Source organism: Balaenoptera musculus, chromosome 5 (genome assembly GCF_009873245.2).
Source record: "Balaenoptera musculus isolate JJ_BM4_2016_0621 chromosome 5, mBalMus1.pri.v3, whole genome shotgun sequence".
Lineage (NCBI taxonomy): Eukaryota > Metazoa > Chordata > Mammalia > Artiodactyla > Balaenopteridae > Balaenoptera > Balaenoptera musculus.
Genome location: NC_045789.1, coordinates 85,040,868 through 85,067,648, shown reverse-complemented (window position 1 = coordinate 85,067,648; position 26,781 = coordinate 85,040,868).

Below are 26,781 nucleotides of genomic sequence, written 5' to 3'. Positions count from 1 at the left end.
GCACTTTAGGTGTAAGGTTAGGTTGTTTATTTGAGATTTTTCTTGTTTCTTGAGGTAAGATTGTATTGCTATAAACTTCTCTCTTAGAACTGCTTTTGCTGTATCCCATAAGTTTTGAATCATTGTGCTTTCATTTTCATTTGTCTCTAGATATGTTTTAATTTCCTCTTTGATTTCTTCAGTGATCCACTGGTTGTTTAGTAACATATTGTTTAGTTTCCACATGTTCATGTTTTTTAGTTTTTTTCTTGTAGTTTAGTTCTAATCTCGTACCAAAACCAGACAAAGATAATACACAAAAGAAGAAAATTACAGGCCAATATCACTGATGAACATAGACACAAAAATCCTGAACAAAATGCTAGCAAACCAAATCCAACAACACATTAAAAGGATCATACACCATGATCAAGTGGTATTTCTCCCAGGGATACAAGGATTCTTCAATATATGCAAATCAATGTGATACACCATATTAACAAATTGAAGAATAACGGCCACATGATCATCTCAATAGACACAAAAGAAGCTTTTGACAAAATTCAAAATCAATTTATGATAAAAAATCTCCAGAAAGTGGGCATAGAGGGAACCTACCCCAACATAATAAAGGCCATATAAAACAAACTTATAGCTAACATCATCCTCAATGGTGAAAAGCTGAAAGCATTTCTACTAAGATCAGGAAAAAGATAAGGATACCTATTGTCACCACTTTTATTCAACATAGTTTTGGAAGTCCTAGCTGCGGCAATCAGAGAAGAAAAAGAAAATTCGTAAAGAAGTAAAACTGCCACTGTTTGCAGATGACATAATATTATACATAGAAAATCCTAAAGACACTACCAGAACACTACTGGAGCTCATCAATGAATTTGGTAAATTTTCAGGTTATAAAATTAATACACAGAAATCTGTTGCATTCATATACACTGATAACAAAAGATCAGAAAGAGAAATTAAGGAAACAATCCCATTTACCACTGCAACAAAAACAATAAAATACGCAGTAATAAACCTACCTAAGGAGACAAAAGACCTGTACTCTGAAAACTATACAGTGCTGATGAAAGAAATCAAAGACAACAAAAACAGATGGAAAGATATACCATGTTCTTGGATTGGAGGAATCAATATTGTCAAAATAAGTGTACTACCTAAGGAAATCTACAGATTCAATGCAATCCATATCAAATTACCAATGGCATATTTCACAGAACTAGAACAAAAAAATCTTAAAATTTATATGAAGAAACAAAAGACCCTGAATAGCCAAAGCAAGCTTGAGGAAGAAAAACGGAGCTGGAGGAATCAGACTCCCTGATTTCAGACTATACTACAAAGCTATAGTCATAAAAACAGTATGGCACTGGCACAAAAATAGAAATAGAGATCAATGGAACAGTATAGAAAGTCCAGAAATAAACCCACATACCTATGGTCAATTAATCTACAGCAAAGGAGGCAAGACTATACAATGGAGGCAAAACAGTCTCTTCAGTAAATGGTGTTGGGAAAACTGGACAGCTACATGTAAAGAAATGAAATTAGAACACTCTTTGACACCATACAATAAAACTAAACTCAAAATGGATTAAAGACCTAAAAGTAAGACTGGACTCTATAACACTCTTAGAGGAAAACACAGGCAGAGAACTCTCTGACATAAATCACAGAAATATATTTTTCAATCTGCCTCCCAGAGTAATGGAAATAAAAACAAAAATAAACAAATGGGACCTAATTAAACTCAAAAGCTTTTGCACAGCAAAGGAAGCCATAAACAAGACGAAAAGGCAACCCACATAATGGGAGAAAATATTTGCAAACGATGTAACCGACAAGGGATTAGTCTCCAAAATTTACAATCAGCTTATGTGGCTTAATATCATAAAAGCAAACAACCCAACCAAAAAACGGGCAGGAGACCTCCATAAACATTTCTCCAAAGAAGACAAAAAGATGGCCAAGAGTCACATGAAAATATGTTCAACATCGCTAATTGTTAGAGAAATGAAAATCAAAACTATTGTGAGATCTCACCTCTCACCAGTCAGAATGGCCATCATCAAAAAATCTACAAATAGGGCTTCCCTGGTGGCGCAGTGGTTGAGAATCTGCCTGCCAATGCAGGGGACACGGATTCGAGCCCTGGTCTGGGAAGATCCCACATGCCACAGAGTGACTATGCCCGTGAGCCACAACTACTGAGCCTGCGCGTCTGGAGCCTGTGCTCCACAACAAGAGAGGCCGGGATAGTGAAGAGGCCCGTGCACCGCGATGAAGAGTGGCCCCCGCTTGCCGCAACTAGAGAAAGCCCTTGCACAGAAACGAAGACCCAACACAGCTAAAAATAAATAAATAAGTTAAAAAAAATCTACAAATAATATATGCTGGTGAGGGTGCAGAGAGAAGGGAACCCTCCTACACTGTTGGTGAGAATGTAAATTGGTACAGCCACTGTGGAGAATAGTATGGAGGTTAGTTAAAAAACTAAAAATAGAGCTACCATATGATCCTGCAGTCCCACTCCTGGACATATATCTGGAGAAAAACATGGTCTGAAAGGATACATGCACCCTAATGTTCATTGCAGCACTGTTTATAATAGCTAGGACATGGAAGCAACTTAAATGTCCACTGAGAGAGGAATGGATAAAGAAGATGTTGTACATATATACAATGGAATATTACTCAGCCATTAAAACGGATGGAATAATGCCATTTGCAACAACATGGATGGACCTAGAGATTGTCATATTGAGTGACGTAAGTCAGACATAGAAATACAAATATTGTATGATGTTGCTTATATGCAGAATCTTAAAAAATGATACAAATGAACTTATTTACAAAACAGAAAGAGACTCACAAACTTAGAGAAAGAACTTATGGTCACCAGAGGGGAAGGGGGGGTGGATAGTTAGGGAGTTTGGGATTGACATATACACACTACTGTATTTAAAATGGATAACCAACAAGGACCTACTGTATAACACAGGGAACTCTGCTCAACATTATGTAACAACCTAAATGGGAAAAGAGTTTGAAAAAGAATAGATACATGTATATGTATAACTGAATTACTTTGCTGTACACCTGAAACTAACACAACATTGTTAATCAAATATACTCCAATATAAAATAAAAAGTTAAAGCCATTTAAAAATATATATATATGCTTATGTTTTCTATTTAAATGAGAAACTAAATAATTAGCATTTTATGTTAAATGTGAATAATATCATGTGTTATATACGTTCGGAAATGTTTATGACTGTCTTAATCAGCTTGGGTTGCCATAATAAAATGCCATAGATGAATTGGCTTAAGAATCAGAAGTTTATTCGTCAAAGTTCTGGAGACTGAGAAGTCCAAGATCAAAGTGCCAGCCAATTTGGTTACTGATGAGAACCCTCTTCCTGTCTTGCAGACAGCTGCCCTCTTGCTATTTACCTACATGACCTTTCCTTGGTGCATTCAGAGGGGAGAGAGACAGAGAGGGAGAAACAAAGAAAGGAGGAGATCTCTCTTCTTCTTCTACAAGGTCTTCAGTCCGATGAGATTAGGACCCTACTTTTAAGACCTCATCTAAATGTTATTTGCCTCCTAAAAGCCCTGTCTCCAAATACAACCATCTTGGTGGTTGGAACTTCAAAGCATAAATTTGTGGGGGAGTACAGTTCAGCCCATAGATGAATTCTTACCATTTTTTACTTAAGATAATCCATATTTAGATAATACGAGACCTTGAAAGCAAGGAAAATGTGAAGCAGAATTTAAAATGTATCATAATAAATTAATTCTAACTTTATAATCTATAGTAAGTCTTTTATAATGATTTAAGCATCAGATTTTCTTAGCTTTTCTTTGGATATCTGTACTTAGATTTGAATTTTCTCATAACATTAGGTAAAGATTGTTTTTGCTATAGTCATAAAAACTACAAAAGTTGTTGTCATAATCTTGCTGTAATTACAGTCCCATTTATAGATATTCTAGTGTTTGAACTGAAAGTGTCCTATTTCCATAAAACTCAGTATGCAGAATCTTATAATCCGTGTTACTACACAAATGTTAAAAAGCTCAGAGTGTGAAAACATAGTTATATAGTCAATTTCCATTTAAGCAAAGAGCTTTAATAGAAGCATCAAATGTGCTATTTACTGCATTAGTACTTTTCCAAGTCTTCTTGAAAGAAAGCTTTTACCTTCCGGTTTTACAACTATATTAAGGGCAATTATAGAAGAGCTCACTCAATCTTTAGATCAAAACTCTTTGCCAGTGAGTCAATTATCCTGGTTAAATAGTGCTCTGAAAGGAAAGCACTGTGCTTAGGGGATATTAAGAAAAAACTTTATAGGAATTTTAGAAGCTTCAGGGCCCCCCCTACAGTGTGAGCTGGTCATGTGGTCCAGGCATCATTAGAACACCAGATGCATGTACTTTCTCTTCCATTTTCCATACCTGTACCTCCTTTCATCAGCATCGTCAGTAAAATGGGGAATATCAATTAAAATGTCCAAAATAAAGAAATAAGTCATTCTTTGAATGCTATAATTTAAAATTGCTTATTAACAAGGCTTACTTTTTAAGAATTTTATTTTATTCATCTATGTGGGAGTGGTAAAATTGCTTTGAACAACCACATTCTTCCGCGTGTTTGTGTGCGTGCGTGTGTGTGTGTGTGTACAGAGAAAGAACAAGAAGGGAAAAGAGAGATAAAGAAGTTACTTTATGTGCCAAGTACCATTTTATGTTGTGAGAACATCCAGATCAACCATTTCTTTCTCTCTAGGAACCCGCCATCTGGCAGGGGAGACAGAGACATGAGCCAGCAACTATTAAACTGTTGGTTTGTGTAAGTTTATTTATAATATGAGAATAATATACTATGCCTTAGTAGCACAGATAAGAGCACAATAAATTCTCCTAAGGGATCAGAAAAGAAAGTCAGGAAGGGCTTCACAGAAAAGGTGGTTCTGTAGCAAAGAATGAACTTTACCCAAAGAGAGTTCTGCCCTGTATCCCAGATCCTTGGAGATAACCTCTAAACCCTTGGTATTGCCCAAATTATAGGAGTGTCTTTGTTATTCATGGTGGGCTCCTGGATCATACCTGGTAGTTTATGCTAACCAGATGACTCTCATTGGGAACTGGCTATACCAGAAAAAACAACCATGTGATTGGAGGGTTGGGGTTTTGTCAACTCCATGGAAAATGACTCCTTCAATTGTGCCTATGTAATGAAGCCCCAGTCAAAACTAAGGAGATCAATGTTCAAGTGAGCAAATGGGTTGGCAATACTTCTTTCATCTTCTCACACATAGATGGCAGAAGGGTAACAAATGTCTCATTCCTGAGGACATGGGATCTTTTTATTTGAACCCTACTAGACTTCACCCTATGTGTCTTTTCTTTCGCCAGTTCAAATTTGCATTCTGTAATCATAAGTATAGCACTGTATAGCACTTTTCTGAGTTCCTTGATTTGTTCTAGTGAATTATTGTACATGAGGGTGACTATAGAAACCTTTGAATTTATAACTAGCTGGTATGAATTAGGGTGGTCTTGGATAACACCAAACTTGCAGATGGTTTCTTAAGTGAGGACAGTCTTGTGGTGACTAATCCCTCACAGTGTTTTTTGCCTATCTCGTAACTGTGACATTTAAACTTGAATGGATAGACTTGTGAATCTGAAAACCTCAATGGATATTCCTATGGAGTATGAGTAATCCTCCTGTGAAATAATTCACTCTGAGCTTGATTTAACAAACTTTTAGGTTGTTGGAAGGAAGGGATGTACTCAGAGTAAAGCATCCTGTTTTATATTGAATTATATTTTTTCATACTCAGACCCATATTCAATTCTCACTTAAGTCATATTGAAACTAGAGGGAGAAATTAGAATCACAGTAAATAAAAATTGTAAGATATTTTTCAACGAAAACTATTTAAGTTCTTGGGACAAAAATAGCACTCCCTTGGGGCTATTTTGAACAGATGAGTTGTATTAACTCACATTCATTTTGACCTCCTACAATGCCTTTTCGTACTGTAGAGCTTGTAAAACTAAAAGCCAAATTTTATGTTTCCCTTATAACTAGAAGTCGAAATGTAACTTTGATATAACTGTGTAAATCTTGATTTGGAAATGAATCAGATGGGTGAGAAACAGGGAACGGGCAGTTGATGATTCAGGTGTTTAGCTTAGCAGTGTTGCCAGAAGCTGTGATTATGGCTTCTCTCTTTGCAGGTCATGATTCTGGAGCTAACCACTGTACTGGTATTTTCATTTTCCACAGGTAATGTCCTGACCTTATCAGTACAATAAGCTCCCTTGGGGTACACTTCTGAGGTGACCTTCTAGAAATTATTCCTGAGGGTTCTATATAGAGTTTGTCTATTTAGACTAAATGAACCTGTAAGCTGATTTTAACCCAATGTTTAACCTAGTTATGTTCTGCAACTAAACTCTAACTAATAAAGTATGACAACCTTCTAAGAAAAGGATGCAAAAAAACCAAAACAGGAGTCATGAAATCCCTAGATAAATATGCTTCAACTGGGAGCTTGTTAGAAATGCAGAATCTCAAAAGCAACCCAAGGCCTACTAAATCAGAATCTGCATTTTAACAAGTTTCCTACTGATTCTCAATTAAATTTTTTCCATCAGAGAAAGAGATAAAATGAAGAAGTAAAACAAACAAATTCTGTGACAGTTGCAAGGTGATGATGTTATCACAGAGTGCTGGGGGCACGGTGGTCTTACTTTAAATATGTTTTGTCAGTATAGAGCTCTCAGGGGCTCTAACATTTGAACTGAGACTGGTAGGGTCTTAAGAATCCAGGCATGAGAAGATCTGGAGAATATCTAAGACAGATCTGTCAGATGCAAAGATTTTGAAATAAGAATGGTTTGACATGTTCAGAAAATAGGAAGGTTATTGTGACTTGAATATGGTAAGTAAAGAGGAAATGAAAGGTCAGAAAGGTAAGCATGAACCTGTCATTAAAAAGGAATATTGGTTTTTATTAGCTTCAATTGGAAGAACAATTAGTGGACTTTAATCAAACAAATAATATGATATAATTTAGCTTTAAAAAGGACAAACTGTGGAGAATAGCTTATAGGCCTCAATAACTGGAAGCAGGGAGTCTATTTTAGTCCACAGGCAAAAGATGAAAGTAGCTTGGGCACTAACAGTGACAGTAGGAATGGGGAAGAACTGGAAAATTTCAACATTTTGTACATTATTCCAATAGGACTTTGTAATTGAATGGATGTGAGACAGGAGGGAAAGAAATAAATCAAGCATAACTCTGGGGTTTGGGGTTTAGCCAACTGGTAGGATGATTCTGACATTCTTGAGTTGAAGAAGGCAGGAATAAGAAAAGTTTAGTTGTGGGGTTATTAAGAAATCCATTTTTATGGAAGGACCTAGAGATTATCATACTAAAAGAGGTAAGTCAGACAAAGACAAATATTATATGATATAACTTATATGTGAAATCTTAAAAATAATAAAAATGAATTTATTTACAAAACAGAAACAGATTCACATACACAGAAAAAAAAACTTATGGTGACCAAAATGGGAAGGGGATGGGACGGGATAAGTTAAGAGTATAGGATTAAAAGATATACACAACTATATATAAAATAGGTAAACAACAAGGATTTACTGTGTAGCACAAGGAACTATATCCAATATCTTATAATAACCTATAATGGAAAAAAATCTGAAAAAATATGTATAACTGAATCACTTTGCTGTATACATGAAACTAATACAATATTGTAAATAAACTATACTTCAATTTAAAAAAAAGAAAAAAAAAGTCTGTTTTTGAATATGTAAAATTTAAGATGTTAGAACTACAAACGAAGAAATGAAGATGGTAAATGGAAAGCTTGGAATGATGCTCAAGTTCAGGAGAGAAGTCAGAGCTACAGCTGAAATTTGATGATCAATCTGCAAGGGCATTGTTTTCAAAGGCAGAAGCATGGATGAAATTCCCTAGTAATAAAAAATAAAAAATAAAATGTATAGAGATAATTAAGAATATTCAGAACAAATCATTGGGGTTTCCCTTGCATCCACAGAATAAGTAAACGAGGAAGAGAGAGAAACATTGGAAACTAAGCAGATAAATTAGTGAAATTAGAGGAAAAGCAGACATATATGGTATTTTACTCGAGAGATAAGGAGCTGGATCGACACTGTCAAAGACTGATAGAATATCAGAAGAGAAGAACATTACTTTCACTTTTGACATAATGGGGATCAATAACTATGTTACCAAGAACAGTCTGATGGACCGATAGGAATGGAAGCCACAGTAAAGTGGGAAAAAGGAAACACAAGCAGCCAGTCCAGGCAAATATGTTGCAAGGTTTTACTAAGAACAGGGCCAGAGGATTGGGGCAGTAATAGGAGCAGAATATAGACTTGAAGTTAAGGTTTCATTTAGTTTTATCTAATGGAAGATAATAAAGGATGTTTGCATGTTGACAGGATATTATTGTAATAAAGAGAATACATGCATTAATTATACAACAAAGTCCCTGACAAGTTACAAGTGATGGGATCTGGAAACTAAGAAGAAGATTTTTGGGGGGATAGAAAAAAAGACTTTTTATGCTTCTTTTGTAATACAAAGGAACATAGAGAATTCGAGTACAGATAGAGGTAGGTTTTTAGACATGGTGGTAGAAAGATGAGGGATTTCTTATTTTTTCAACTGATTTATGAGGACAGGTAAATGTCAGGAGTTGTTGGATGACCATGAAGTCTTCCTGTTACTGTGGTAACTGAGGCAAACCAAAAAGTAAAGCATGATGGAATTAGTTCTGTTAGTCTTTTGAAGGAAGATGACCAAGTAGTTCAAGCTAGAATTCAGAATATTTAGCTTAACATTACTGGACATGTGGGCAATATTCTAAGCTTAAAGATGGTATGGAGGACGTGAGTTTAAAAGTCTTATTTAAATCTAGATGTAGCCAAATTTTTAGGGGAAGCATTGACTGAAACCATGCACCCTAGCCAGGCCCTATAGCAACCACTTGCATGAGTTATCTTACAACAGGAGGTCCTGGTAAGGGATGCAGAACTAACAAGCTACCACCAAGAAGAATTTGGGAAAGGTCAAAAGGAGAGAGGAGACATCAGTCCATATGTCCTACCAACCTCCCAGAATCCTTCTCGTGGGAATCTATCTTGTCTGAGTGATGTGTGCACCACCAGGAAGGACCCTGAGTGAGAATGATTGGCCAGAGACAACCCCGAAACTAACCCCATTACCATAAAACCCGAGACTGAGAGCCATGTGGCAGGGCAGTTCTGCTGGGTTCTCTCACCCTGCTGTTCTCCACCCTGGCGCCCCTTCCCAATAAAGTCTCTTGCTTTGTCAGCATGTGTGTCTCCCTGGACAATTCTTTTCCAAGTGTTAGACAAGAGCCCACTCTCAGGCCCTGGAAGGGTCCCCCTTCCTGCAGCAAAATGACTAACTTCTGGCAAATGAGATTGCAATGATTTCTGAGACTAAATACCTCGATCCAGGCCAGACTTCACAGGTTAAGGGCATAGTCCTCCACAAGACTGTTCATCTTATTTCAGATGCCAGCCACAATCCCAAGGGTCCCCACTCTGATCATGGGCTACAAATTTAAGAGTTCTTACTATCCACTCAGGTTTAATACTTCACTAGAATGACTCACAGAACTCAGGAGAGCACTGTACTTATGATTAGATTTATTATAACAATACAAAGCAGAGCCAGCCTAAGGGAGAAATGCATAGGAGGTAGTCTGGGAAGGTCCAAAATACGCAACTTCCTCATCCTCAGGATGTATTAGCCTTTGAACACATCAACATGTGACAGTATGCAGAGTATTGCCAGCCAAGGAAGATGACTCAAACATCAGTGTTCTGAGTTTTTCTTAGGGTTTCATTATGTAGGTATGATTGATTGAATCATTGTCTATATGGTTGAATTCAGTCTCCAGGCTTCTCTTCTTCCTGGAGGTCAGGATGATATCACATGGCTCAAAGCCCCAAATCTCTAACCACATGTTTGTTCTTTCTGTTATGGATAGTCCACATTCTGAGTCATCTCGTTAGCATGAAGAGGTTTGGTCCCAGGGGCCCACCATGAATTAAAAAAACACTTTTATCACTAGGGAAATTCCAAGGAATAAATGTTACTTCCCAGGAACTGGGGACAAAGGCCAACAAAATTCTTGATTCTAAGAATTTAGTTATCATTTTAGGGATAAAGAATAGAGATCTGTCAGATTGTTTATTAAGCAGAGATGTAAATAAAAGTATTGTGATGGTCTTCATTGAAAATCAATTTAAAGGGAACTGATTCTACTGTGAAGGAAACCCATTTGATACTTTAGTGTTTGTAATTCTTCTGGCTTTCACCTAGAATATTACACCTAGACCTCTAATAGCCATCTTGGGTCATGAATTGACCTTGCAGATGAAAGCCACATTCCAGAAAAGAACTTGGTATAATTATCACCTAAGAGCTAAATTCAGCCCACCACTTATTTTTGTCTGTACAGTTTTATTGGAATGCAGTCATACCTATTTTAGTAGTTATTGTCTAAAACTACTTTCATGCTACAATGGCAAAGTTACTTTTTGTGACAGAAGCAGAGTTGATAAGTTTTGATAGAGACTGTGTGGCCTGCAAAGCTTAAAATATTTCCTGCTTGGCCCCTTAAGAAAAAAATTTCTACCTGTGTTCTAGAATAACAGGAGAGAAAAGAGAATGAGTATGTGTCCCTGGTAATAGTGGAACTTCTGTGTTGGCCCTGGACTACTTACTTCTGGGCTTCTTTCAGGTAAAAAAGGAACATACTTCCAACTTGCTTAAGCCACTGTTATATTTATTTTTATTTTTTATTGTATTCATGTCTTTATTGATAAATGCCACCAAATCTAATCCTTAATGATAAATCTGGTATTTAGCACAGATTTGATGCCTAATATTTAAAAAGCTCTTTATGTTAAAAACTAATACATTTAAATGTTTACCATGTCAACATTTTGCCATACTTCATTTATTTTACTTTGAGAGGTTTTAAGAATTTTTTGGTAATTTATGTCAAAGTATCATTTTGTTAGCACTCATTAGAAAAGTGCTAATTAGAAGAAAAATTAGTTAGAGCAAGAATTTTAAGACAACTATTAATATCTTTCCTCTTCCTCTAACACAATTTTCTTGATTTTCTATGAGCCAATATTTGCTGTGATCCAAAAGTATTCTGAGAATGTAGTCATTACTGTAAATATCCCACAGCAAGATATAAATTCTACTAATTATCCTATGTCAAGTTTTCGATCTCCCCACTTCATAACAAGTTATCAATTTATTTTTCTGAGCTTAATGCCAGAGATAGTATTTCTCATAAAAATACTATGACTTCATTTAATACAATTATCAGAATGTTGACTAAGTTTTTTAACATTTTATCTAAAATATTAACATCTAGAGGAATATTCTTTGATATTGAACAAATGCTACATTAATTTTTAGTGTTATTAAATCTTACAGTAGATCAAATAACATCCCAATCTACACCAGGCAAATGCCATGGTTATAAGAATTTACAGTAGTATCTCAGTATAGTTACATAATTACACATTTATTTAACCAATTAAGCATGAAAGTGGCATTATTATCAGAGATATGATATATGACCTGAACATAATTTAGTTAATGAGGAACAAGAAATGCCTGCTAAGTAGGGCAGGTGTTCTGTTAGCAGAAGACTGCTAATTACCCCTGACATATGTCAGATTTAATGGTCTTATGTAAAAAAAAAATATTGCTGAGTGTAGAAAATATGTTGAAAATAGTTTCTTTATTTATAAAATGTTTTTAAACATTTAGCTTTAGAAAGTTGAAAAAAAAAGTCTGCTGTAGACAGTAGTGCAGATATTGTGCAAATTCTCCTGTGTACTCAGTCAATGATAAATAACCGCTGCCATTTCACTTTTTTGTCTGTTATGAACTTCTAGAGGAAAAAATCTTTACTTCCAATTTATAATTATCTAGACTCTCAAATGTATCCACCTGCAGAATCCCCTGGCTTAAGTTGAATCCAATTCTTAACTCCTAAAATCACTTTAACTCCCTCAACTCTTTCTCCTTTCTTATAAATAATAAAGACATTTTGCATGAGGATGGGAAAAATGACGAAGACAACAGATCTTTGAACTCCTGTTGTAGGATTTCAATGAAGTTCCTTATTGATTATTGACAAAGAATTAATGGAAACATGGAATTCAGGGTGGGGGTTTCAAAGGGAATTACTGCTAAGAAATGCAAAATACCAGATAAACATGGCAATTATGAATTATGGAATAGTCATCTTTATTGATAAAAAATAGAAAAATTCTGATGACTAAGTTTGCAGTCCCTGAGATAATTCAGTATGATTTGTAAGCTTAAATTTGTGGCTCTAACCAACCTGCATTAAAACATATGAAAATGGCCCATATAAAAATTTAATTATAAACTTACCTTTTGCTTTAATTATTTTTTCATGTGTAATTAGTCAATATGGCTGTTTTTAAAATGGTATCTTAAGGATGGAGTGTACAATAGAGTAGAGGTTATAGTGTCATACAGTTCTTATACCTACTAAATTTATCATATTGGTCAGTTTAAATAGCTTCTCTGAAACTCACTTCATCGTAATGAACTTCTCTATATTAATATTGATCCCATAAACTTATCACACAAAAATGGTACTTAACATTTACATATAATAGTCCTCTGCTTGTCCCTACTGCATACCTCCTTCCCATCATCACTCAAAAAGACAGTGTTTTCTCTTAAAAATATAGTACATTCAATTTATGGAAAACATGCAGTGGGCTATATAGGAATTAACAGAATATGCCAGCCTCACAGTTTGTCTAGAATTTAGTTAAAAGCAGTAAAATTATTTTGACCAAACAATATATTCTTTTCATTTTTTCCAGGTTTACACATTCAATTTTGGTTAGGTTGGTTAGTATATAGAAATAATTCTGAAGTATTTGAAAAATGTTAACCATAATTCAAATTTTAAAATGATTTAAATATTACAATTTTCAAATACCTTGTTTTATGTTTGATCCTTTATAATTAATATTCTCCTCACTGGTAAAAATCATTAGACATAATCCAATAATTTTCTTTCATATTTTTTTAAAAATAAGGGCAGGTAAATATGACCAAAGAAATTCAAAAATATTTTTTGCCACTAGTTTTCTTATCTTACATAAGTTGGAAATATCAAAGACGTAATACTTTTTTATATAACACATAATGCAATTCCACATTGGTATTACAGTTACTATTGTGTATTAAAACTTCAAATCATTTATAATTAAGTTATAGTGTATGAAAAATGTAGTGTGCTTATCTGGTAAGTAATAAAGGCATCAAATTCTGATTTCTTAAATTAAAAAAAGTCTTCCTAGTGTTCCTTTTCTTGTGATAAATTAAGAAAATTGTGTTCTGAACTCTTTCCATTTATTAGTTCCCAGACATAGTTTATTGAAAATCTGACTCATATCTTGGCACTATATCTGAGATAAGTTAGTTCTAGCTTCTCTGAAAACAAGTTCACAAGTCTCAAGTTTTGTCTGACTTTCACGAAGAGTAAATGTTATGTGAATTTTTAACTACCTGTACAGTCTGGCCCCACCCAAACTATTCATATTTATCGTATACCACTTTTCAGCCAGATTCTCAGTTCTAGGAGCTCTGACATTCAGCACAAAGATTCTGGATTCTGATCATTCTAGCTTCCATTCTCATGCTAACGTTTTATATTTGCCTAGAATTTCCTCCATACTAATTTTAAATCACACTAATTTTTGAAGATCTTTTGTCTCATTCTTGTTGGAAGCATTTGTGGCTACTCTGCTGGATATTTTCATTCTCCAGTACTCTATAGAAATTAAAATCTGCCTTCCTGAAATTCAGCAATGAATCATTTAAGTTCATATCTGCTTCAGTATTTGTTTCATAATGAATACAGTTTTATCTCCCAAATAGTTTATGGTTTCTGGGAGGGAAGAAACAGCCTATTATTCTCTTCTATCTCCCACAGTTATAGTTAGAAAAAAGTGTGGCCAATCATTATGAATTAAATAATTAACTTCCAAGTGCTTCTTGTGTGATGGTTTGCTAAGCATTCAACATGGTGCCTGCTGGACACCCTGACTATGAGGGCTTAATGATTGACAGCAATTATTATTGTCATTATTATCTCGTCTTTCTTGCTCTTTTTTTTAAATTAAATCTGCATTTCTCAGTTTCCTGTTAAAATAGTATCAATTTTATACAAGGTGGATTTTCTTCTCTTTTACACTTTTACATGTTGATTTCTCCTGGAATTAGTGCTCTTCTCATCTCTCTCTATATTTCCTCATTTATTTTCACAAAATTCTTGATGGAAAGAGAGATTGGTATGATTATACACTGGATAGGAAAGAGGGTACATGGAGAAGTCATTATTTTAATTTATATCTTATTTTTTAAGATGGGAGAAATGTAGAGATTTATTAAAGGAAAGGGTGTGAAAAATGTAAATGTAGGTGTTTACAAAAGGTAAAGGAAAATGTAACATTGAGGGAGATGATAAAGGATGGCCTCAATGTTCTTAATGATGCAAAAGCAAGGTAGTCATCACAGAAAGAGGTGAGAAAGGTTGCATAGGTGTCTTAAAAATTTTGAAGACTTTTGCATGGTCACTGAGCAGAAAGAAAGGTATCCGACTTTAGACAAAAGTAAGAATTAACTGGCAGTACTGGAGTCTTTGTTGAAGTTTTGAACTTAAGCACTTTCTTTTTTTTTTTTTTTAAAGAAATTCACGTTCTTTTATTTATTTATTTATGACTGTGTTGAGTCTTCGTTTCTGTGCGAGGGCTTTCTCTAGTTGCGGCAAGTGGGGACCACTCTTCACCGCGGTGCGCGGGCCTCTCACCATTGCAGCCTCTCTTATTGCGGAGCACAGGCTCCAGACGCGCAGGCTCAGTAATTGTGGCTCACGGGCCCAGTTGCTCCGCGGCATGTGGGATCCTCCCAGACCAGGGCTCGAACCCACGTCCCCTGCATTGGCAGGCAGACTCTCAACCACTGCGCCACCAGGGAAGCCCAAGCACTTTCAAATAACCCTCTCCTTACATAAATCTAGGTTGTTTTTAATTTCACACTTCTTTGTAAAGTTTGACAAAGCTGATCTTTTCCTGAGCTGTGTTCCCAGGAAAACAGCAAAATGGACAGGTAAGAAATCCCCCACCTTTTTGAGTTCCAAAGAAGCATCCATGCCCTTAAAGAAAAATTGAACCAGACGGAATTAATCAGGTAAGGAAAATTTTATTCAAGACTATTGCAATAGGGGAGAGAGACCGAACACACTTGGCTGAAATAAAAAGTAGGAGAGATTTTAGATGTTGGATGAGCTAGTGGAAAATTACTGGAGGATGTTAGGGAGAAGTTGGTCAATGTGATTAGGCCTTCTGTGCTTGCTAATTGGTCTTATCTAACTTAGGCTTCTACCTTTACACAGAGGACTAGAGATAGGAACTTTTTGAATTTGATTACATTTCAAGTGATGGGTTTCCAGTCCTTGAGAAAGAAATTCCTGGGAAGAGTCGTTTTTGGCAGAAAACTGGCAAGAGTCTGAGAAAAGATTTACATCTCAAACGGGCAAAGAAAGAATTTAAAATTGCAAGTTTTCTAAAGTAAATGCTCTAATGAAAAGAAGGTCAGGATCTATAACCAAGGAGAAAGCTGTCTAAAGTGTAATTAAGCTAAGGAGAATAATAAGACTGTCCTGGTAACCCTGTGTACTCTGTATATTTTGAGATAAACCCACCTCTATCTTTCTTCAATGACTCAGATAAGAAGCTGCTTCTTTCTTCTTGTCTGCCATTAAGAATCCAGGATGACTTCCTACTGTATCTATCTCTGTAAAACCCCAAGGCCCCCATTCTTTTCTTTGGGGATTTCCTGATTCATGAATGTTCTCCTTAAAAATTTTAAAAATTTTCTGGTGCATCTTGTCTTTGACATGGTAATATATGCTACATTAATTCATATTAAAATAAAAAAATGAAATGAGTTGACGTAAACAAAGCACTTAGCATTCCTGCAAACGATTACTTTTATTTTTTTATTTATTCATTTTTTATTTTATTTTAACATCTTTATTGGAATATAATTGCTTTACAGTGTTGCGTTAGTATCTGCTGTATAACAAAGTGAATCAGCTATATGCATACATATATCCCCATATCCCCTCCCTCTTGCGTCTCCCTCCCACACTCACTATCTTACCCCTCTAGGTGGTCACAAAGCACTGAGCTGATCTCCCTGTGCTATGCAGCTGCTTCCTACTAGCTATCTATTTTACATTTGGTAGTGTATATATGTCAATGCTACTCTCACTTTGTCCCAGCTTATCCGTCCCCCTTCCCGTGTCCTCAAGTCCATTCTTTACGTCTGTGTCTTTATTCCTGTCCTTTCCCTAGGTTCACCAGAACAACTTTTTTTTTTTAATTCCATATATATGTGTTAGCATACAGTATTTGTTTTTCTTTTTCTGACTTACTTCACTCTATATGACAGACTCAAGGCCCATCCACTTTGCTACAAATAACTCAATTTAGTTTCTTTTTTATGGCTGAGTAATATTCTATTGTATATATGTGCCACATATTCTTTATCCATTCATCTGTCAATGGACATTTAGGTTGCTTCCATGTCCTGGCTATTGTAAATAGTGCTGCAATGAACATTGTGATACATGACTCTTTTTTGAATTATGGTTTTCTCAGAGTATATGCCCAGTAGTGGGATTGCTGGGTGATATGGTAGTTTTATTTTTAGTTTTTTAAGGAACCTCCATACTGTCCTCCATAGTGGTTGTATCAATTTACATTCCCATCAACAGTGCAAGAGGGTTCCCTTTTCTCCACACCCTCTCCAGAATTTATTGTTTGTAGATTTTTTGATGATAGCCGTTCTGACCTGTGTGATGTGATACCTCATTGTAGTTTTGATTTGCATTTCTCTAATGATTAGTGAAGTTGAGCATCTTTTCATGTGTTTGTTGGCAATCTGTATATCTTCTTTGTAGAAATGTCTATTTAGGTCTTCTGCCCATTTATAGATTGGGTTTTTGTTTTTTTGATATTGAGCTGCATGAGCTGCTTGTATATTTTGAAGATTAATCCTTTGTCAGTTGCTTCGTTTGCAAAGATTTTCTCCCATTCTGAGGGTTATCTTTTTGTCTTGTTTATGGTTTCCTTTGCTGTCAAAAGCTTTTAACTTTCATTAGGTCTCATTAGTTTATTTTTGTTTTTATTTCCATTTCTCTAGGAGGTGGGTCAAAAAGGATCTTGCTGTGATTTATGTCATAGAGTGTTCTGTCTATGTTTTCCTCTAAGAGTTTTATAGTGTCTGCCCTACATTTAGGTCTTTAATCGATTTTCGATTTAGTTTTGTGTATGGTGTTAGGAAGTGTTCTAATTTCATTCTTTTACATGTAGCTGTCCAGTTTTCCTAGCAGCACTTACTGAAGAGGCTGTCTTTTCTCCATTGTATGTTCTTACCTCCTTTATCAAAGATAAGGTGACCATAGGTGCGTGGGTTTATCTCTGGGCTTTCTATCCTGTTCCATTGATCTATATTTCTGTTTTTGTGCCAGTACCATACTGTCTTGATGACTGTAGCTTGGAAATATAGTCTGAAGTCAGGGATCCTGATTCCTCCAGCTCCATTTTTCTATCTCAAGATTGCTTTGGCTATTTGGGTCTTTTGTGTTTCCATAACAACTGTGCAATTTTTTGTTCTAGTTCTGTGAAAAAAATGCCATTGGTAGTTTGATAGGGATTGCATTGAATCTGTAGATTGCTGTGGGTAGCATAATCATTTTCACAATGTTGATTTTTCCAATCCAAGAACATAGTATACCTCTCCATCTGTTTGTATCTTCTTTATTTTATTTTTTTTTCATCAGTGTCTTACAGTTTTCTGCATACAGGTCTTTTGTCTCCTTAGGTAGGTTTATTTCTAGGTATTTTATTCTTTTTGTTGCAGTGGTAAATGGGAGAGTTTCCTTAATTTCTCCTTCAGATATTTCATCATTAGTGTATAGGAATGCAAGAGATTTCTGTGCATTAATTTTGTATCCTACTACTCTACCATATTCATTGATTAGCTCCAGTAGTTTTCTGTTAGCCTTTTTAGGATTCTCCATGTATAGTATCATGTCACCTGCAAATAGTGACAGCTTTACTTCTTCTTTTCTGATTTGGATTCCTTTTATTTCCTTTTCTTCTCTGATTGTTGTGGCTAAAACTTCCAAAACTATGTTGAATAATAGTGGTGAGAGTGGGCAAACTTGTCTTGTTCCTGATCTTAGAGAAAATGGTTTCAGTGTTTCACTATTGAGAACGATGTTGGCTGTGGCTTTGTCATATATGGCCTTTATTATGTTGAGGTAGGTTCCCTCTATACTTACTTTCTGGAGAGTTTTTATCATAAATCATTGTTAAGTTTTGTCAAAAGATTTTTCTGCATCTACTGAGATCATCATATGGTTTTTATCCTTCAATTTGTTGATACGGTGTATCACATTGATTGATTTGCATATATTGAGGAATCCTTGCATTCCTGGGATAAACCCCACAGGATCATGGTGTATGATCCTTTTAATGTGCTGCTGGATTCTGTTTGCTAATATTTTGTTGAGGATTATTGCATCTATCTTCATCAGAGATATTGGCTTGTAGTTCTCTTTTCTTGTGAAATCTTTGTCTGGTTTTGTTATCAGGGTTATGCTGGCCTTGCATAATGCTTTTTGGAGTGTTCCTTCCTCTGTTATATTTTGGAAGAATTTGAGAATGATAGGTGTTAGCTCTTCTGTAAGTGTTTGATAGAATTTGATCATGAAGCCATTTGGTCCAGGGCTTTGGTTTGTTGGAAGATATTTAATAACAGTTTCCATTTCAGTGTTTGTGATTGGTCTGTTTATATTTTCTATTTCTTCCTGATTCAGTCTCAGAAATTTGTGCTTTTTAAGAATTTGTCCATTTCTTCCAGGTTTTCCATTTTATTGGCATATAATTGCTGGTAGTAATCTCTCATGATCCTTTGTATTTCTGCAGTGTCATTTGTTACTTCTCCTTTTTCATTTCTAATTCTGTTGACTTGAGCCTTCTCCCTTTTTTCTTGATGAGTCTGGCTGGTGGTTTACCAATTTTTTTTTATCTTCTCAAAGAACCAGCTTTTAGTTTTATTGATCTTTGCTATTGTTTCCTTCATTTATTTTTCATTTATTTCTGATCTGATTTTATGATTTCTTTACTTCTGTTAACTTGGGATTTTTTGTTTTTCTTTCTCTAATTGCTTTATGTGTGAGGTTAGGTTGTTTATTAGAGATGTTTCTTGTTTCTTGTGGTAGGATTGTATTGCTATAAACTTCCCTCTTAGAACTGCTTTTGCTTCATCCCATAGGTTTTAGGTCATCATGTTTTCATTGTCATCTGTTTCTAGGTATTTTTTGATTTCCTCTTTGATTTCTTCGGTGATGTCTTGGTTATTTAGTAACATATTGCTTAGCCTCCATGTGTTTGTATTTTTTACAGATTTTTTCCCATAATTGATATCTAGTCTCATAGCTTTGTGGTTGGAAAAGATACTTGATATGATTTCAATTTTCTTAAATTTACCAAGGCTTGATTTGTGACCCAAGATATGATCTATCTTGGAGATTGTTTCATAAGTACTTGAGAAGAAAGTCTATTCTGTTGTTTTTGGATAGAATGTCCTATAGATAACAATTAAGTCCATCTTGTTTAATGTCTCATTTAAAGCTTGTGTTTCCTTATTTATTTTCATTTTGGATGATCTGTCCATTGGTGAAAGTGGGGTGTTGAGGTCCACTACTATTACTGTGTTACTGTCGATTCCCCCTTTTATGGCTGTTACCATTTGTCTTATGCATTGATGTGCTCCTATGTGGCTGCATAAATATTTGCAATTGTTATATCTTCTTCTTGGATTGATCCTTGATCATTATGTAGTGTCCTTCCTTGTCTCTTATAACATTCTTTTATTTTAAAGTCTATTTTATCTGATATGAGTATTGCTACTCCAGCTTTCTTTTGATTTCCATTTGCATGGAATATCTTTTTCCATCCCCTCACTTTCAGTCTGTATGTATCCCTAGGTATGGAGTGGGTCTCTTGTAGACAGCGTACGTACGGGTCTTGTTTTTGTATCCATTCATCCAGTCTCTGTCTTTGGGTTGGAGCATTTAATCCATTTACATTTAAGGTAATTGGTCATATGTATGTTCCTATTATCATTTTCTTAATTGTTTTGGGGTTTTTGTTGTTGTTGTTGTTGGCCTTTTCCTTCTCTTGCGTTTCCTGCCTAGAGAAGTTCCTTTAGCATTTGTTGTAAAGCTGATTTGGTGGTGCTGAATTCTCTTAGGTTTTGCTTATCTGTAAAGGTTTTAATTTCTCCTTCGAATCTGAATGAGGTCCTTGCTGAGTAGAGTAATCTTGGTTGTAGGTTTTTCCCTTTCATCACTTTAAATATGTCCTGCCCCTCCCTTCTGGCTTGCAGATTTTCTGCTGAAAAATCATGTTAGCCTTATGGGGATTCCCTTTTATGTTATTTGCTTTTTTCCCTTGCTGCTTTTAATATTTTTTCTTTGTATTTAATTTTTAATAGTTTGATTAATATGTGTCTCTTCATGTTTCTCTTTGGGTTTATCCTGTATGATACTCTCTGTGCTTCCTGGACTTGACTGACTATTTCCTTTCCTATGTTAGGGAAGTTTTCATATATAATCTCTTCAAATATTTTCTCATAACCTTTCTTTTTCTCTTCTTCTTCTGCAACCCCTATAATTTGAATATCGGCACACTTAATATTGTCCCAGATGTCTCTGAGACTGTTTTCAATTCTTTTTATTCTTTTTTCTTTGTTCTGCCCCTTGGCAGTTATTTCCATCATTTTATTTTCTAGCTCACTCATCTGTTCTTCTGCCTCAGTTATTCTGTTATTGATTCCTTCCAAAGTATTTTTAATTTAAGTAATTGTGTTTTTCATCACTGTTTGTCTGCTCTTTAGTTCTTCTATATCCTTGTTAAATGTTTCTTGTCTTTTCTCCATTCTGTTTCTGAGATTTTGGATCATCCTTACTATCATTACTCTGAATTCCTTTACAGGTAGGTTACATATTTCATCTTCATTTATGTGGTCTTTTAGGTTTTTACCTTGCTCTTTATTCTGTAACTCATTTTTCTGTCATTTCATTTTTTTTTTTTTTTGATGGGTGGTGCTGTATTCCTGTCTTACTTTGTTTGGCCTGAGACCTCCAGCACTGGAGTTTGCAGGCAGTTGGATAGAGCTGGGTCTTGATGCTGAGATGAGGACCTCTGGGAGGCCTCATTCCAATTGATATTCCCTGGAGTCTGAGGTTCTCTGTTAGTCCAGTGGTTTGGACTCCAAGCTCCCACCACAGGAGCTCAGGCCCAACATCCGGCCTGGAAACCAAGATTCTGCAAGCTTTGTGGCCCAATAAAAAAAAAAAAAAGAAAAGGAAAAAAGAAAGAAAAAAAGGAGCTGTACAATATCAAAGAATAAAAAATAAAATAAAATTAGAAAGATAAAAAATATTTTAGGAAAAATAAAACTATAATTGAAACAACTGCAAAAAGGTAAAATAAAACCACAACAGGAAAAAAAAAAAAAAAAGAAAAAGGAGGGAGGAGGGAACAAGCCAAAAGGAGAGAACAGTAACAAAGTACAAAGAATAAACTAAAATTAGAAAAATAAATGATTTATTAAGAAAAATAAAAATATAAAAGAATCAACAACAATGAATCAACAAGGTAAAACAGAATTCCTATCTAAAAGAGGAAAAAGAAAAAAAATAAAAACAAAGCCTTGGCTATCGGGGAAGAGTTTAGGTGGGTATGGAACTTAGGCAGGGGTGGGGTTTAGGGTGGGGCGGGACCTTAGGTGGGTGGGTGGATGATTTTTGAACATGGGGCAGGGCCTAGGTGGGGCAATGTTCAAACTTGGGGCAGGGTCTCTGCTTAGGACTTTCATGGAAGGCGAGAGGCAGCATCTCCAAAGGAGGGCCTCTGGAGTGTGGAGTTCTGGAGCTTGTAGGTAGGGCCCTGACTGAGGGTGTGTGCATGGGGTTTAGGCTCAACTGGTTGAAGGGGTTCTCCAAGTGTAGAAGTAAGGCCCTGGGTGGGGTTAAGGGGCAGGGCTTGGGCTCTGTGCAGCAGGAGGGAGGCTCCAAGGGCAGAGGATTAGGTCCAGGAGCCAAACAGGCTTCCCAGTGCCTAAGTGGACAGGGAAAGCACTGGCCCCATTCCCTTCTGTTCCTTCACGGCCCACCCACAACCCCCCCAGGGTCTTCCGCATCACCACTGGACCCCTAACCATGGGTGGGTCCCTCTGGGTCCCCTCCCCCTGCCACCCCTTAGGGGTGCTGGTCTCTAAGTTCCGGCCTTTACTTTTGCTCCCCCTTCCCTCCCTCCCACTCCCTTAGGACCTGCAGCTGGAGGGGGCCTAGGTATGTAGAGGATCAGGCCCAGGATTTCAGCAGGTTCCTGGGGGCCCAAGTGGGCAGGGGAAACCTGGCCACACTCCCTTTTGATCCTCTGCCTTCCCAATGGTTCCCCAACTTCCCCCTTTGGGCGTGGGATCCCTTCCCCTCCCCCAACCACCCATCAGGGATGCCAGTCCCATCCCGCCTCCACTTCTCCTCACCCTTCACTCCCCCCATGCCCCACATCCTACCTGGCCACTGGGGTTCCTCCCGTTCCCTTAGGTGTCCGTGGTCTCCCACCGGTGCCTGGTAGGTGCCCTATTTGTGAGGAGACGCGAATTCCGTGTCCTCCAAGTATGCCATCTTGACTCTTCCCCCAACAAGATTACTTTTAAATACTCAAATCTGCAAGTAAAATTATTGTGAGTACCTAAGAAATTTGTCCTTTAAACAGCATATAATTCTATAGGTAAATATCACTACTTCTCACAATTAGATTTAGATGGGAATATGTCTCCCATAACCAGGTGATAGGTTTAAGTGAAAGCAAGTTTCAAGTGAGTAACAATACAGGGATAAACATTCCTAGCAAAGAAGCACAATTCCATCATATAACCTGCTTTCCTAAACTGTTCCAGCTCAGTTTCTTCAAGCATTATGACAAGTATCTTGTAAGGGAAGGTCACTCTGAGTTAGAAAGAATCATATTCTGATGACAGTTCAGGCAAATATCTGGTGAAATCAGACAATAGAATCCTCATTTAATAACTGGAGGGATGGTGCACATAAGACCAACCAGAAATTTTGACCTAGATATTAGTTCCATATGTTCCAAGCTGCAGGGTCTGATGGATTCTTATACTCTCTTACATAAAAATATCAGGGTTCCTATAGAGTTTCTATGTAAACTATTTTTCTGAATTTATTTCACCACCCAAAAAGTATATCTAACATTACTCATGCTAATTACTGAACCTTTTGTGCAAAGCTGGATGAACTATTTAGGTCGTTTTCTTTATAACCTTTGGAGTATGGATTCCTGATGATTGGAGTATTTCCAATGTTTACCAAAAGCCCTTGAATGTGAATTCCTGATTAAAGTACTTCAAATGTTAACTAACAACTCCTAAATGGGTACTTAGGTCTAATTTGTATAAAAGCACATTCAACTAATTCCAACAAAATATTGTTAAAGTAAGTAATATTATATTGGATATCATTAATATTTTATGCTTTTTTTTTTCATATTGAATAATGAATTTGGACTTACTTAAAGTCTTGAGTTTGTCATTACCATATAAGCTTTTATAGATTTATACAGTAAAATTTCTTCTGTAGGCATTTTCTTACAGTTTGAAGAGATGACTTCTAGCAGATAGGCTTAGAACAGAGGGTTTTTCTTCACTGAATATTTCATAGGTCAGCCTCACTCTAGCTGGTCTTTAGCTTTCATTGTTGATATCTCCTTATTTTCTCCATTGTCTGATACTATTTTAAGTATAGAGGAAAGATTTGAAGACTGGATGAGACTGAAGTTGATCTGAATAAACAAGCTTCATTCTGTATAAAAAAAGAAAAAATGTGACAGAGATGTTAAACATAAGAGTAAATTTAAATTTAGTTGATTTTTATTTTAAATTATATATCAAATGCCGGAAGTATAGAAATGGGAAATATAAATCAAAATAGTCAGTTATCTTATGAAAGGCCTACATGCATTATTTTTCATAGACTGCCTGAAAGAACTAAAAAGCAACAACAAAATAAACATTTTTTAAAGTGCTGCATCAGCTCTTAAAGCAGACAGTACTGACATTTTGAAGTGTGAAAGGGAGATTAATTTTGGATAGAGAGACAGGATGCTAAGAAAATCTAAATACTTTCTTGGCAGATAAAAAAATCTCTTTACAGTTTCCTGTTGCTATTCTCTTTTTGCAACATTATCTACACACCTACTAGTTTTCTTAAGAAGAGCAGACAATTGAGAAACAACATTTGAATAAGAGTGATTGAAATATTATGAGGACATTTTTTAAGGGAAATATTTGGGAAAAGATAATTTTCAAAGGCAGTAGTGAGGTAAAATTATCAGGGAAGAATTAGCATACTTTGCTGAAAAGTTGCTTTCAGATTGCTTTATATTTACTTTGCTGTGCCCTTGAAATTTTTATTTTTCATTTTCTTTACAAAGTTATTTCGCTAGGCTACTGCTTTAGACAGGCTACCTAGAACTCTAATAATGGTGGAGTATGCATAATAATGATTTCAGACATGAGAGGGAGTAGATGGAGATGGACAGCCATGGACTTTCATTTACCTCTACTTATTTTCTCAAATGGACAATTTTATTAAACCTGAAAGTACCATCTTTTTAGTAACTTTTTCAAATTGAGTAAATGTCTCTGGAAAGAACTTTTGTGACACATGCACACACACATACATACACACACATGTGTGTGTTGCTAAAGAAAGACTAGTTTGCAATCAGTACACTTATATCCTCTAAAAAGTAAGAAATATTTTCCTACCTTATGGACAGAGAGAGTATAGTCAGTGACAGCTATTTTGGTTTTTATTTCAAAATATCAATTCTCTGTCTTCTAGCAACATCATCTGATATATTTTTGGTGGGTAAACACCTTCCACAACTCCAGGTCCATGTGTTTTAGGATGGACTAACTCCACACTTGTGGTTCTTAAGAGCAACATAAGATTCAGGCCAACTCAACCTGTGTTCCATAACTCTGCTCATAGTTATCAACTCAAGGAAGAGCAAATGATACTGGTTGGTCCAAAGGGACAATCCAGGATATTCCCTGGAACTCTTTGACTTCTAGGTTTGCAAGCTGACTGAAGGTGAGTCTGGCACATTAGCAGCCATTTTGGCACCAAAAAGTGAGAGGAAACTAGAGAATTAAGCCAAAGTAAAGAAACCAGAAGTGATAGCACAAAGAGAGGGATAGAGTAATAGAAAAACACTGGGTCTTGATGAAATAGTTTGAGCACCCAAACAAAAAATATCTATTCCTAGAACTTTTATTTACATAAAAAAAATTTCCTTATTTACTTACATGAACATTAATAAGAATTAGTCACTTAAAAATGAAAGATCTGGTCTATATGAAAAGAGCTACTCAGATGACTGAACCATGATCTTTTTTAGAAACTTGTGTTATCCCCAGCTTTTACTAACCCAATACATGAGTCCTTTTTCATCCTCATCTTTGCCATTTGAGTAGTGCTGTGTTAGCTGCCCTCCTTCATTTGTAGAGTTGTAGAGAGCATTTCTTGGGATTCTACAATGATATATTTTGCTCAGAATGGAATGGGAGACATTTGACTCTGCTTTTCTGTAAAACTCTAGAAGTGTAAAATGTTTTATTTTTCTCATCTTTATAATATATATTTTTTCATTTTGAAAATCCACCTTCCTTTGCTGCATAAACTCCCCATAAGTCAGTTTCCATTTTCAAAATTAAATATATGCTATAAGTTATAAATTCTCCAGTTGTAGAGAAAATACAGTTAAAAGAGACAAAACTAATATTTAATTTTCTTTTGAAATCATGAGAAATTAATTACTTTTGAAAAACTTAAATAAAAAATGTTTATCATTAAAAGAAAATAAACTTTTAGTTGTTGTTACTGTTCTATCTCTTTTTCAGGTCTTTCTACACAGGCATTCAAATTCAAAATATGTTTGCTCTCATGTTTGAAGAAAGTCAACATCATGAAAGACAGTTCTAAAGATACTTTTTCTGTTTTTTTTTTTTTTAATAATTTTGTTTTAATACCTTGTCTTTATCAAAGGTAATTCATTGAGAGACTGGGTGATCTGATTTGAATGCTTCTTACTAAGAGAAGGAAAGGCTATATGTTTGCCTCTTTTTGGAAGAGGGAAAGAATATGTGTATTTGTTTTGTTGTGTTTGTTATTTTATTTGTTTCTGCCTTTTACACTTTCTAAATTACCAGCTACTAAGGAAAGATGTTGTTAAATGGGCCCTTGGACTGAGATTTATTGTGTCTGTCATTACCATGGTTGAGAAGCACAAGCATAATGTCCAGTTTTGCTTTGAGGGCCTGCATGCCCTGGTGTCAGCCACTGAACTGATTGAAAGCAGGTCATTGGTCATGACCTTCACCACAGCTGTAGTGGGGTTGGTGCTATGTGTAAGGAGTG